The sequence below is a fragment of the Danio rerio genome, chromosome 4, assembly GCF_052040795.2.
Source record: "Danio rerio strain M-AB ecotype USA chromosome 4, GRCz13ab, whole genome shotgun sequence".
Lineage (NCBI taxonomy): Eukaryota > Metazoa > Chordata > Actinopteri > Cypriniformes > Danionidae > Danio > Danio rerio.
This window is the reverse complement of record NC_141024.2, coordinates 61,152,857-61,166,481: the sequence shown is the minus strand read 5'-3', so window position 1 is coordinate 61,166,481 and position 13,625 is coordinate 61,152,857. Positions and strand designations below refer to the sequence as shown.

At 38.1% G+C, this 13,625-nt stretch overlaps 3 non-coding genes across 3 annotated transcripts; all 3 read left to right on the top strand.

Moving 5' to 3' along the window:
- Positions 1–4,081: 4,081 nt before the first annotated feature.
- trnas-gcu (transfer RNA serine (anticodon GCU)) lies at positions 4,082–4,163 on the top strand. The gene has a single exon. It is a non-coding gene; the product is annotated as a tRNA-Ser (tRNA).
- A 553-nt stretch (positions 4,164–4,716) lies between these two features.
- On the top strand, positions 4,717–4,798 carry trnas-gcu (transfer RNA serine (anticodon GCU)). The gene has a single exon. It is a non-coding gene; the product is annotated as a tRNA-Ser (tRNA).
- Positions 4,799–9,457: 4,659 nt separating this feature from the next.
- On the top strand, positions 9,458–9,539 carry trnas-gcu (transfer RNA serine (anticodon GCU)). Its single transcript has one exon. It is a non-coding gene; the product is annotated as a tRNA-Ser (tRNA).
- Positions 9,540–13,625: the final 4,086 nt, after the last annotated feature.

Below are 13,625 nucleotides of genomic sequence, written 5' to 3'. Positions count from 1 at the left end.
CTAGGTTTTTGGGAACTAAGCATTGTATCAGTTGATAAAATATGGTTATTTTCTGTAAATTAAAACAGTTATATAAAACTTCCGTATTTTTACAGAAAAATTCCTGGCAACCACTGCCGGTATTTTTCAGTAAATTGAAAGGATTTTTTTAGCAGTGTAAATAAATTAAAGTTAATTATAAATGTTGTGTTGATTGAACTAAACAACATTACCTTACCTTTATGTAACTAACTTAAGTTCACTCAAAGGAATATTCTTTCTTTAAGGTAACTTAACTCGGTTACGTGGAACCTGTTGACATAAAAAAGTTAATTAAAGCCAACATATCATTTTTTTGAGTGCAAGGTCCTCTGTCCACGAGACTGCAATGGGCATTTCTCAATCTAAAAAAAATCATGAAAAATAGAATAAATAATTTTAACTCAATGACTCCTTTAATAAAGCACAAAATAGCTCTGTAAATTAATTTAACACTGTTTCTAGAATGTGTGCAATATTTATCTAATATGTAATTGTACAGTTTGTATCTCCAAAAATGAAAAGAAAAAGATAGAGGTAAAGTTGGTTTTATATTCACACATTCGTTCATTTAGAAGTCTCTATATTGTTTACCATATTACTTTGAATATTCGATCGGAATTAGCATGCAAGTATGATTTAAAAACAATATCAACACTTATCTAATTCACTGTGAACAATGCTGTACTTTGTTAATCATTAATCATTGTCTGCTAATATGATTTTCCTATTTAGAATTTGCAAAGAATTTTTTTCTGAAATGATATTATTAAGGAGAATGTCTGAATATCCAAATATAAAACCAACTTTACCTCTATAAGAAAAAAAAATAAGAGGAACTGGACAGGAACATTTCAGGCTTTAAAACCACATGCTGTATTGTACATTCATAATCCATTCCTCCACCTTTTAAAATCTCTCATAAACGGTCAAACTATAGTAAATTATTCGACGTAAATCTCAAAAATACATGCATTTTAAAACACATTATTATTTAAAAACAAGTATGACATGTTTTACATAGATACTGTACTGAATGTACTGAAGCCTAACAAGTTAAGCAAATTTCAACAAACGTTATATCATGTAAACGAAATACACACCCTTTGATAAATCTCAAGCCACTTATTTTATTGAGGAGCTGGCCTGTTCCTGTTGCCCTCATCTGATGGCCAAACTCCTGTGCTGGCAAACTTTTTCAGACGTGAAATCCAGTCAGCGTCTGACATGGCTTTGTGGAATTTTTCAGACATTTTTTCTCCTATAAATTAAACGGTTTTAGATTAAAGTATCCAAATTTGAAATACAACACACTAAAACATTAATACGTGCAATTATGTAGATTTTCTTATCTTTTTTAAGAAATCATTATCAGAAAAAAAATCCTGAACTTTAAACTAAACGATGCTGTGCTCTGTCGAATGATGCTGTTTGTCGAAAATGACTGAAGGTCAAGGAACTTTTTTGACCTCTGACCCGCCTCCAGATGACCCTGTTACTCCTTCGTGTACCTTCGGCTCAGTTCGGAAAATTGATTGACATCTGACAAACCTGTTTGACTGCACACCTAGCGGTGAATCTTGGAACGGTTCCTTCCCCAGCTTTACCATTGGCCCTCATCTTCAACATTTGTGAAATATTGATGGACAATCCTTCAGCAGCTGGCATTGCTAATCCATTGTGCTCTTTAAATCCCATCCTCGTCGCTAATATGTCCTGGCATTCGAGAGAGCCTGGTGCTTCTGTGGAACTTGTTTTACTCTCATTCTCTTAGCGTTTGTAGGATGTTGTTGCAAAATTTTATTACGAAGTGGCCAAGTCCATCGAACCCCATCCTTGTCGTTTAAGTGCTTTGGTGTTTAAAAGAGGCCGGTGCTTTTGTAAAGGTGTTTTACTCGCACGCTCTTATCGTTTTAAAGAATGTTGTTGCAAAAATTCATGTCATCTTTACCGAAAAGAGCTGCAAATACATACAGAAATGCTATAGTTCAGCCCCCATCAGGAAAGGGAGTATATACATGACGAGGTGGCCGAGTCCATCGAATCCCATTCTTGTCGTTCATATGGCAAAACTGAAAGTCATCTTACCAAAAATAGTTGCACAAACATACATTTACAAATATGTGCCACAGTCCGGCCTCCACCAGAGAAAAAGGTGTGTACGAGACGAGTTGGCAGAGTGGTTAAGGCGATGGACTGCTAGTCCATTGTGCTTTGCACATGTGTGTCTGAATCCCATACTCGTTGCTAAGATGTTCTGGCATTCAATAGAATGGTGTTTCTGTAGAAGTTGTTTTACCATCACTCTCTTAGCGGTTTGAAGGATGTTGTTGCAAAATTTAATGTCATCTTTATAAAAAAAGAGCTGCAAATACAAACATATATGCCATAGTCCAGCCCCCATCATGAAAGTGAGTACATACATGACGAAGTGGAAGAGTCCATCGAATCCCATCCTTGTCGTTCAAATGCTCTGGCATTTAAAAGAGGCCGGTGCTTCCGTGGAAGGTGTTTTACTCGCACGCTCTTATCATTTTGAAGGATGTTGTTGCAAAATTTAACATCATCTTTACCGAAAATAGCAGCAAATACATACAGAAATGCCATAGTCCAGCCCCCAACAGGCAAGTGAGTACATACATGACGGGGTGGCAGAGTCCATCGAATCCCATTTTTGTCGTTCATTTGCTGTCGATCATACGGCAAAATTGAAAGTCATCTTACCGAAAATAGTTGCAGAACCATACATTTACACATATGTGCCACAGTCCGGCCTACCAGAGATAAGGGAAAGTATGTGACGAGGTGGCTGAGTGGTTAAGGCGATGGACTGCTAATCCATTGTGCTCTGCACGTGTGGGTTCCAATCCCATCCTCGTCGCTCATATCTTCTGGTATTTGAGAGACCATGGTGTTTCTGTAGAAGTTCTGTCACTCTTTTAGCGTTTTGAAGGATGTTGTTGCAAAATTTTATGTCAACTTTATCGAAAATAGCTGCAATTACAAACATATGCCATAGTCCAGCCCCCATCATGAAAGTGAGTACATACATGATGAGGTGGAAGAGTCCATCGAATCCCATCCTTGTCGTTCAAATGCTCTGGCGTTTGAAAGAGGCCGGTGCTTCCGTGGAAGGTGTTTTACTCGCACGCTCTTATCGTTTTGAAGGATGTTGTTGCAAAATTTAACGTCATCTTTACCGAAAATAGCAGCAAATACATACAGAAATGCCATAGTCCAGCCCCCAACAGGCAAGTGAGTACATACATGACGGGGTGGCCGATTCCATCGAATCCCATTTTTGTCGTTCATTTGCTCTGTCGTTCATACGGCAAAACTGAAAGTCATCTTACCGAAAATAGTTGCAGAAACATACATTTACAATTATGTGCCACAGTCCGGCCTCCACCAGAGAAGAAGGAAAATACATGATGAGGTGGCCGAGTGGTTAAGGTGATGGACTGCTAATCCATTGTGCTCCCCACGCGTGGGTTCGAATCCCATCCTCGTCGCTCATATGTTATGGCATTCAAGAGATCATGGTCTTTCTGTAGAAGTTCTCTCACTCTTTCAGCGTTTTGAAGGATGTTGTTGCAAAATTTTATGTCAACTTTATCGAAAATAGCTGCAAATACAAACATATATGCCATAGTCCAGCCCCCATCATGAAAGTGAGTACATACATGACAAGGTGAAAGAGTATATCAAATCCCATCCTTGTCGTTCAAATTCTCTGGCGTTTAAAAGAGGGCGGTGCTTCCGTGGAAGGTGTTTTACTCGCACGCTCTTATCGTTTTGAAGGATGTTGTGGCAAAATTTAACATCATCTTTACCGAAAATAGCAGCAAATACATACAGAAATGCCGTAGTCCAGCCCCCAACAGGAAAGTGAGTACATACATGACGGGGTGGCCGAGTCCATAGAATCCCATTTTTGACGTTCATTTGCTCTGTCGATCATACGGCAAAACTGAAAGTCATCTGACCGAAAATAGTAGCAGAAACATACATTTACAATTATGTGCCACAGTCCGGCCTCCACCAGAGAAGAAGGAAAGTATGCGACGAGGTGGCCGAGTGGTTAAGGCGATGGACTGCTAATCCATTGTGCTCTGCACGCGTGGGTTCGAATACCATCCTCGTCGCTCAAATGTTCTGGCATTCGAGAGATCATTGTGTTTCTGTAGAATTACTTTTACTCTCACTCTTTTAGCGTTTTGAAGGATGTTGTTGCAAAATTTAACGTCATCTTTATCGAAAATAGCTGCAAATACAAACATATATGCCATAGTCCAGCCCCCATCATGAAAGTGAGTACATACATGACGAGGTGGAAGGGTCCATCGAATCCCATCCTTGTTGTTCAAATACTCTGGGATTTGAAAGAGCCTGGTGCTTCCGTGGAAGGTGTTTTACTCGCACGCTCTTGTCGTTTTGAAGAATGTTGTTGCAAAATTTAACGTCATCTTTACCGAAAATAGCAGCCAATATATACAGAAATGCCATAGTCCAGCCTCCAACAGGCAAGTGAGTACATACATGACGGGGGGGCCGAGTCCATTGAATCCCATTTTTGTCGTTCATTTGCTGTCGATCATACGGCAAAATTGAAAGTCATCTTACCGAAAATAGTTGCAGAACCATACATTTACACATATGTGCCACAGTCCGGCCTACCAGAGAAAAGAGAAAGTATATGATGAGGTGGCTGAGTGGTTAAGGCGATGGACTGCTAATCCATTGTGCTCTGCACGTGTGGGTTCGAATCCCATCCTCGTCGCTCATATCTTCTGGTATTTGAGAGATCATGGTGTTTCTGTAGAAGTTCTGTCACTCTTTTAGCGTTTTGAAGGATGTTGTTGCAAAATTTTATGTCAACTTTATCGAAAATAGCTGCAATTACAAACATATGCCATAGTCCAGCCCCCATCATGAAAGTGAGTACATACATGACGAGGTGGAAGAGTCCATCGAATCCCATCCTTGTCGTTCAAATGCTCTGGCGTTTGAAAGAGGCCGGTGCTTCCGTGGAAGGTGTTTTACTTGCACGCTCTTATTGTTTTGAAGGATGTTGTTGCAAAATTTAACGTCATCTTTACCGAAAATAGCAGCAAATACATACAGAAATGCCATAGTCCAGCCCCCAACAGGCAAGTGAGTACATACAGGACGGGGTGGCCGAGTCCATCGAATCCCATTTTTGTCGTTCATTTGATCTTTCGTTCATACGGCAAAACTGAAAGTCATCTTACCGAAAATAGTTGTTGAAACATACATATACAATTATGTGCCAAAGTCCAGCCTCCACCAGAGAAAAAAGAAAATACATGACGTGTTGGCCGTGTGGTTAAGGCGATGGACTGCTAGTCCATTGTGCACTGCATGAGTCCTCGTCGCTCATTTGATCCGGCATTCGAGAGATCATGGTGTTTCTGCAGAAGTTCGTTTATTCTCATTCTTTTAGCGTTTTAAAGGATGTTGTTGCAAAATTTGATGTCAACTTTATCGAAAATAGCTGCAAATACAAACATATATGCCATAGTCCAGCCCCCATCATGAAAGTGAGTACATACATGACGAGGTGGAAGAGTCCATCGAATCCCATCCTTGTCGTTCAAAAGCTCTGGCGTTTGAAAGAGGCCGGTGCTTCCGTGGAAGGTGTTGTACTCGCACGCTCTTATCGTTTTGAAGGATGTTGTTGCAAAATTTAACGTCATCAGAAGAGAGATTAAAAGAGATCAATTTGTTTAAAAGAATATTATGATTAACTGTATCAAAGGCCTTTCTAAAGTCTATGTATACAGCTGCAGTGACATGTCCTTTATTTAGTGCCATACGTATATGTTCAGTAAATAAAAGCAATGCTGACATGGTTGAGCGCAATGGTCTAAAGCCATGCTGGCTATCACTAAGCAACTTATTGTCTTCAAGATACTCAATTAACTGATTATACAATGCCTTTTCAAGTAACTTAGAAAATGTAGGGAGAATTGAGATTGGTCGGTAATTAGAGACACTAGTTGGGTCCTCAGATTTAAATATTGGAATAATCTGAGCAGTTTTCCAGGTGTCAGGAAATTTATGGAGCCTAATACACAAATTAACTAAATGATGGAAAAGTGGTATAAGAGTACTAGCATGAGTTTTCATAAAATGCATGTTTAAGTTGTTTACATCACAGGCATGAGAAATTCTAAAAGAGTTCAAAATATCAGATAATTCACTTTGCGAGATCTCAGAAAAAGAAAACTGTTGACATGTATTTGGTGGTACTTGGAGCACTGGAGAAGCTAAAAATTTAGAAGACAGCTCTTGTACAGATGAAATAAAATACTCATTGAATGAGTTAGCAATTTTTTCATGATCAGTGAGAAGAGTACCATTTATAGATATTTGTAAGTTATTGTTATTTTTTAAACTATTTTTACCAGTTATAGATTTAATAGTTTGCCATAGTACTCTTGGATTGGTAGCAGCTTGATTAATTTGATTTTGAAAATAGAGTTGTTTAGCTCTACGCAATTCAGAGTGACATTTATTTCTGTATTGACTAAAAATAAGCCTATTTTCATGTGTTTTAGAAAATCTGTATACCTTCAGAGAGGATGCTTTTTTCTTTAAAAGTTGTAAAATTTCAGAATTTACCCAAGGTACTTTGTTCTGTCTGACATACATTTTGCAAATAGTTGTATACTTTTGCCGTATTTCTTCCACTCTGCTATAAAAATTTGCCAAGATGCTGTCAGGATTTGACAATAACATCTCATTACTCCTATCAGTATCTCCAAATTCAGCATTAAACTGAGGTAATTTGGAGTTTGGTAATTTTGATGTATAATTGTTTTTATGGGTTCTTGGGTGTTTAAAAGTTTTCCTTATGACATATATGAGTGAATGGTCGGAAACAAAGGTGTGAATTACTCCAGATATGCCATACTTAGTTGGCTGGTTTGTAAATATAAGATCCAAAATAGAATTACGGGTTTTACCAAATCTAGTTGGAGCCTTAATTAATTGATGTAAGCCCAATTTTATAGCTATGGCTTTCAAAGATTTGGATGAGTTGTCAATCCAGTTCATATTAATGTCACCTAGAATTACAAGCTCCTTATTTTTAACACATTTTTATCATGTCAGCAAGCTGCATTAAGTATGTACCCGCGCTGACATTTGGGGGCTTGTAAGTGACAATAATAGTAACTGAAAGCTGGTTTGATAGATTGACAACTAATTGTAACGATTCTGAGTCAGTTGAGATTTTTGAAATTGAATGAGAATATTTTTTGTTTACATAAACTGCAACTCCACCACCTATTTTCTCAGTCCGATCTCTACGGTACAATGAATAGTTTTCTATTGAAAGAAACGAATCTGGTATATCAGAGGTTAGCCATGATTCAGATATAGCCATAACATGAGCTTTAGTTTGAGCAATTATGATTTTGAATTCATCCAGTTTGGGAACAAGACTCCTCATATTTAAATGAAAAAATTTTAAAACCTCTAAATTTACCAAGCTGACTCAGTGTGGCAGGATTTTTCTTTGATTTTTTATGAACTTTGACATGTTTATAATTTGAACCTGAAATGACAGGAGCAGGAAGAGCCTCAGAAAAATGCAATGAAGACTGTTGAATGCCTAAAGGTTGTGACAAGTCCGCATTTATCACATTTGTGTCTGGACCCAGGCTCAGCATACTATTTAAAACATATGAATAAAAACCCAGATAATATAAAAAGGTAGACATAAAAACAGTTTTGTCAGGACCAGGATTCAGTTCAATATTTCCAGTTAATAAAAGCACAGTCAATAAAAGCCGTGAAAATTGGCGTCGACTAGTCGTGTCTTTTAACCAGAGATGCTTTAATATGAATGCCATTAACCCACCGGTGAAAGACGACAGCATGAGCTGAAATGACTACCCGATCGTGCAGAATGTAAACTGGACGGGAGGACACGCTCCGGAAATCCTTAAGCCATATATGGAAAAATAGACATCCCGGTTGTCGGGAAAAGCAGGCTCGCTCTCCGAGACCGGGTACAGCAACCCCGCGTAGATTCGGGGGTAACGTAATATCACTCGATGCATCTGAAACTATCGCCGCATTCACCGAGTCTCCCGACAGGGGCACAGTTATAGTAATGCAGGGTATACTCGACTCAGTCCCGCACAACTGACGAGACGGCCGCACTTCATGCGCTGGAATGATAATCTGCCAGGATACTGTTCCAGCGCCCCTGCCATACCTCCGGTCCAGGTAACCCGGCTCAGCTGCTCTCTTGAGGCAAGACACATTACTTGGGTCTTGAACACCATTGTACATAATAGGGATTCCACGCAGGTAGGCGACAGCGGCAACAAAACAAAAAAGCCAGCTCATTTATAGGTGTTTTTCGCCATGCATAGGTAGCACTATGGTCTTTGGAGTTATTTTTGTTGTCCAAACATAATAATTGTCCCATATTTTACGGCGCAGTTGTACGTGAAACATTAGCAACACTATGGTTGCAGTCAAACTGGTAAAAAACAGACCTGCAGACGTCTGAAACCCCAGATATTTGATATTTATCTCCCGCAGCGTTTCACAGGTACATATGACTGTCGCCATCTTTTTTTTTTTTTTTTTTACGATATACGTTTATATATGACGGGGTGGCCGAGTCCATCGAATCCCATTTTTACGTTCATTTGCTCTGTCGTTCATACGGCAAAATTGAAAGTCATCTTACCGAAAATAGTTGCAGAAACATACATATACAAATATGTGCCACAGTCCGGCCTCCACCAGAGAAGAAGGAAAGTGCGTGATGAGGTGGCCGAGTGGTTAAGGCAATAGACTGCTAGTCCATTGTGCTCTGCACGCGTGGGTTCGAATCCTATCCTCGTTGCTCATATGTTCTGGCATTTGAGAGATCGTGGTGTTTCTGTAGAAATTCTCTTACTTTTTCAGCGTTTTGAAGGATGTTGTTGCAAAATTTTATGTCAACTTTATCGGAAATAGCTGCAAATACAAACATATGCCATAGTCCAGCCCCCATCATGAAAGTGAGTACATACATGATGAGGTGGAAAAGTCCATCGAATCCCATCCTTGTCGTTCAAATGCTCTGGCGTTTAAAAGAGGCCGGTGCTTCCGTGGAAGGTGTTTTACTCGCACGCTCTTATCGTTTTGAAGGATGTTGTTGTAAAATTTAACGTCATCTTTACCGAAAATAGCAGCAAATACATACAGAAATGTCATAGTCCAGCCCCCATCATGAAAGTGAGTACATACATGGCGAGGTGGAAGAGTCCATCGAATCCCATTTTTGTCGTTCATTTGCTCTGTCGTTCATACGGCAAAACTGAAAGTCATCTTACCGAAAATAGTTGCAGAAACATACATTTACAATTATGTGCCACAGTCCGGCCTCCACCAGAGAAAAAGAAAAGTACGTGACGAGGTGGCCGAGTGGTTAAGGCGATGGACTGCTAATCCATTGTGCTCTGCACGCGTGGGTTCGAATCCCATCCTCGTCGCTCATATGTTCTAGCATTCAAGAGATCATGGTGTTTCTGTAGAAGTTCTTTTACTCTCACTCTTTTAGCGTTTTGAAGGATGTTGTTGCAAAATTTAACGTCATCTTTACCGAAAATAGCAGCAAATACATACAGAAATCCTATAGTCCAGCCCATTTCAGGAAAGTGAGTACATACATGACGAGGTGGAAGGGTCCATCAAATCCCATCCTTGTTGTTCAAATGCTTTGGCATTTGAAAGAGCCTGGTGCTTCCGTGTAGGGTGTTTTACTCGCACGCTCTTATCGTTTTGAAGGATGTTGTTGCAAAATTTAAAGTCATCTTTACCGAAAATAGCAGCAAATACATACAGAAATCCTATAGTCCAGCCCATATCCGGAAAGTGAGTACATACATAACGAGGTGGCCGAGTCCATCGAATCCCATTCTTGTCGTTCTTATGCTCTGTCGTTTCGGCAAAACTGAAAGTCATCTTACCGACAATAGTTGCAGAAACATATGTAACCCTAGTAAAATAGTTAAATAATTATTTATAATATTATTTAGAGCAGTATAATCATATTATTATTATATCTACAAGTCTTTATTAATATGATAAACGAAATAAAATTCATGTATACAAATGTAGTTTGAAGTAAAGTAACAACCAATCGTAGGAGCAGGTTGTTAGCTCCGCCCCTTCCAGCTTGCCACAGAGAGAGAGAGAGCTGAGACGAGACCGGTTGGCAGAATAATAGAGGAGTAAACTTGAACAAAAAGATTAAAATACAGTATGTTATGATTCCCAAACAGTTTAAAAGTGATTGTAGTTGTACTAAATCAAGTTGTAACTGCAAAAGTTGTTATTTAGCGTGTTAGTGTATTTAAGAGTGTGTTGAAGTCAGACCGCATGTTGCATTGCGTTTACAGTGCGCTGACGCCATTTTGCAATCGCGTGTGTGTGAGAAGACCATAGAGTGATATAGACATCGCGAGTTTGACAGGTATTCCATTATATTAGCTCATTTTATGGTAAACGTGATTGTATGTGTTTTATTTGTTCCACGTGTTGTATATTTTGTATGTTTTTGAAATTATTTTGAACATATTAAACTTATTTATGAATTCTGGTCTGTGATCAGGCCAGGTTTTTTTCTGAGGACATTTTCCCAGTTTCACTGGATTCCTTGTATTGATGGCGAGCCTCCTACGTCGACCTGGAAAATTGTGAAGTACACATATTTCAATTTATCCTCATTTCACCGGATAAAGTAAGAATTTGCCAAAAAGGTAATTCCTTTATTGGACTGCGATTTTTTTAATGCAGCTCTAAGGACTGATTTTCTTGACGGGGAAAAAACAGAACTTTATCTAAATTGAACTAATTTCACCAATTTCAGAGTGAACAACGACACTGATTTATTTGTGTTATTTTATGGTTTCTTTTGTTTCCACTTGAATTCATTTATTGTGATTTGTGTTTGATTTAAAATAATTGTAAAGTGGGTGCACCCTGGGGTTGTGTATAAATAGTTATGTTACTGATGTAAGTACTGTTTACTAAGACAAATACGAAAAGGAAAAAATTCATACAATCTAAAGTAAAACTATTTTTGTATTTAAAAAATTCAGTTTGTCTTTGGTTATTGCTCAGTTTCACCCCCACCTTCTTTTACTTACCTTGTAAACTTCTGGTTTTATTGTCTGGTCCAATAATAAATAAATATAGTACACCTGTTACACTTGGATGGGAGACCGCCTGGGAATACCAGGTGCTGTAAGCTTTTCGAAGTCCTTTATTTGGCAGCTGATAGCTGATAGTAAAAAATATTTACAATAATAAAGTAATAAATTAAACAAAGTATCAAACAAAATTAGGTCAACTTAAGAGTAAGGGGACGCTAGAGAAGCCAAATCAAAGAAATAAATATAACAAAACAATTCTAACTCATAAGCAAACCCCTTACCTCGCTAGAAACATGAAAAGAAAAAAGGAAAGAAAAATCTTCAGCACCGAGCGCCGTAATCTTACCTATTCTGAACTAAAACAAAACAAACACAATTGGCATTTACTTCCTTACCTGGGACCTGTTTCAGTAAGGAGTTTCAAACAACTCTGAGTTTAAACTTGAACTTGATTTACAGAGAGATTAAAAACTCAGATTTTTTGGTTTTAGAATAGCTGATCTGAGATAGATCAATCAACTTTGAGTAGACCAACTCAGAGTTAAGCGCGCACACTGTGACTATAAAAAGACATTATCAATGGAGCGCAGATATTACGAGTGACAATGACAATATCTTAAAAAAAGAGATCAGCATTTATTTCTCCAGCTGAACTTGATCTGCTCATGCAAAATTATAGCAAATATGAGCGTATATATTTAAAAAGAAGCAACCATCGGTGAAACAGAGACAGTTAGCCTGGGAAAACAGCTGCTCAAGTTAATGCATAATTTTTAATTTAAAGTATTTAAATATTTAAGTATAATAAAATGAGTAATGTAATGTGTGACGTTTATAAAATGTTTCTAAACTTTTATACACATTTATCAGTTTTAATAGATTTAACAGTGTACTTGTGTCTGCCTTTTTATTGATCAAGTAATAGAGGTTGATAACATTTAGAAGGTATGCAGTACTAAAAATACTTTTTAGAAAGAATAGTAATCCCATTAATCTAGTAACAGTACATGTCAAAGGTTAAGCTAATTATTTATGAAAAAAGAACAAGCCATTCTCGTACGTGACTTTGTTCTGTGTGTGACAAAAATTTAGGCAATATCTAAGTTTCCATCCAAATATATTACATAAATTTGTGCAAAACTGGAATAACGCCTAAAAGATGCGAATAAAGCAGCGTTTACATCCAACAAGTCAAGAGAACACAATCGTCACTTCCTGATTAACTTGCGCCAAATATCAACAGTAAAAACAGAATTTACTGCGGTAGAAGAAGCTGCGGCAATAATTTTTTATTTAATAAATGTACTTGCGCCTCAGAAGACAATGCTGACACACAACGAACACGTGGGGGCGTTTGAAGCCATGAGACATGGAGATCTTGACACGCTCCAGATGCTCAGAGGTAATTAATAATATACAATAATACTGAAACAGTTAAGGCATTTTAGAATGACTAAAACAACATTTAAGATGTTCTACAGTGTGCTCAGTCTGCCGGTTTGTCCATTTACATACATTTTCATCATCATCTCTAACAAACCATTTTTTAATGCACATACTGTAATTTGTTAAGTGTTTCCTTCGTAGTTCATGCGCATCTTTTCTTATCAAATAAAAGTTTAACCTACTCAGTTATGCACGTTTTATTATGCGTATTTTCAAAAGTTATGTGAATCATGACGTTTCCATCAATCGTTTTTATGCACATCTCCAAAATGAGCTCTAAAATAGGTGTGCGGAGACGTAAGGCTAACGCCTGTTTCACACTGCAAGCGTCAGCGGCGCGTGAGCAGAGCATGAGCAGCGCGTATGTCGAGCAGTAGCAGCACGCAGGCGTTTGCCTTTCACACCAGCTGCGTCTGCAGCGCACAGCTCTTCAGCAGCTGCTGCAGAGATCAACCTATCTCTGTCTATTCTATCTAGTTACACATGTCTCTCTACATACAAATACACTTTTTAAACTTTTCATCTGCACCAAGACTCACAGCAACTTCATCTTATGCTGTTTCTTTAACCTGCATTATTTTACACATTTTATAGATCAAATAGTACTGTATGCTTCTCAAGCAAACTTATATGAGAAGCATCTACAGTCAGAAGACAATCGCCTGTGATGTCATGTCATTTGTTTTTTTGATTATCAGGTTGCTGTAGACCTAGTTATAATCATATTTATGCAATATAGTTATAATGATATTTATACATGATCAAACTAGTGTTACTTTCTCCGTTTCAGTGATGTCCAGCGGCAGAATAACAGCTCGTTAATTCATGCTCGTGCAGATGATGAGGCGGAGAAAAGTAACCAATGCATGCCATTCTTTTACTTATTTTCATGTTGTCAGATTCACAGTGCAAACAGCCCCCGGTAGGAATAACTCGAGTGAACATAAAACAAAGCTGATTAAAACTTTCTTCCTC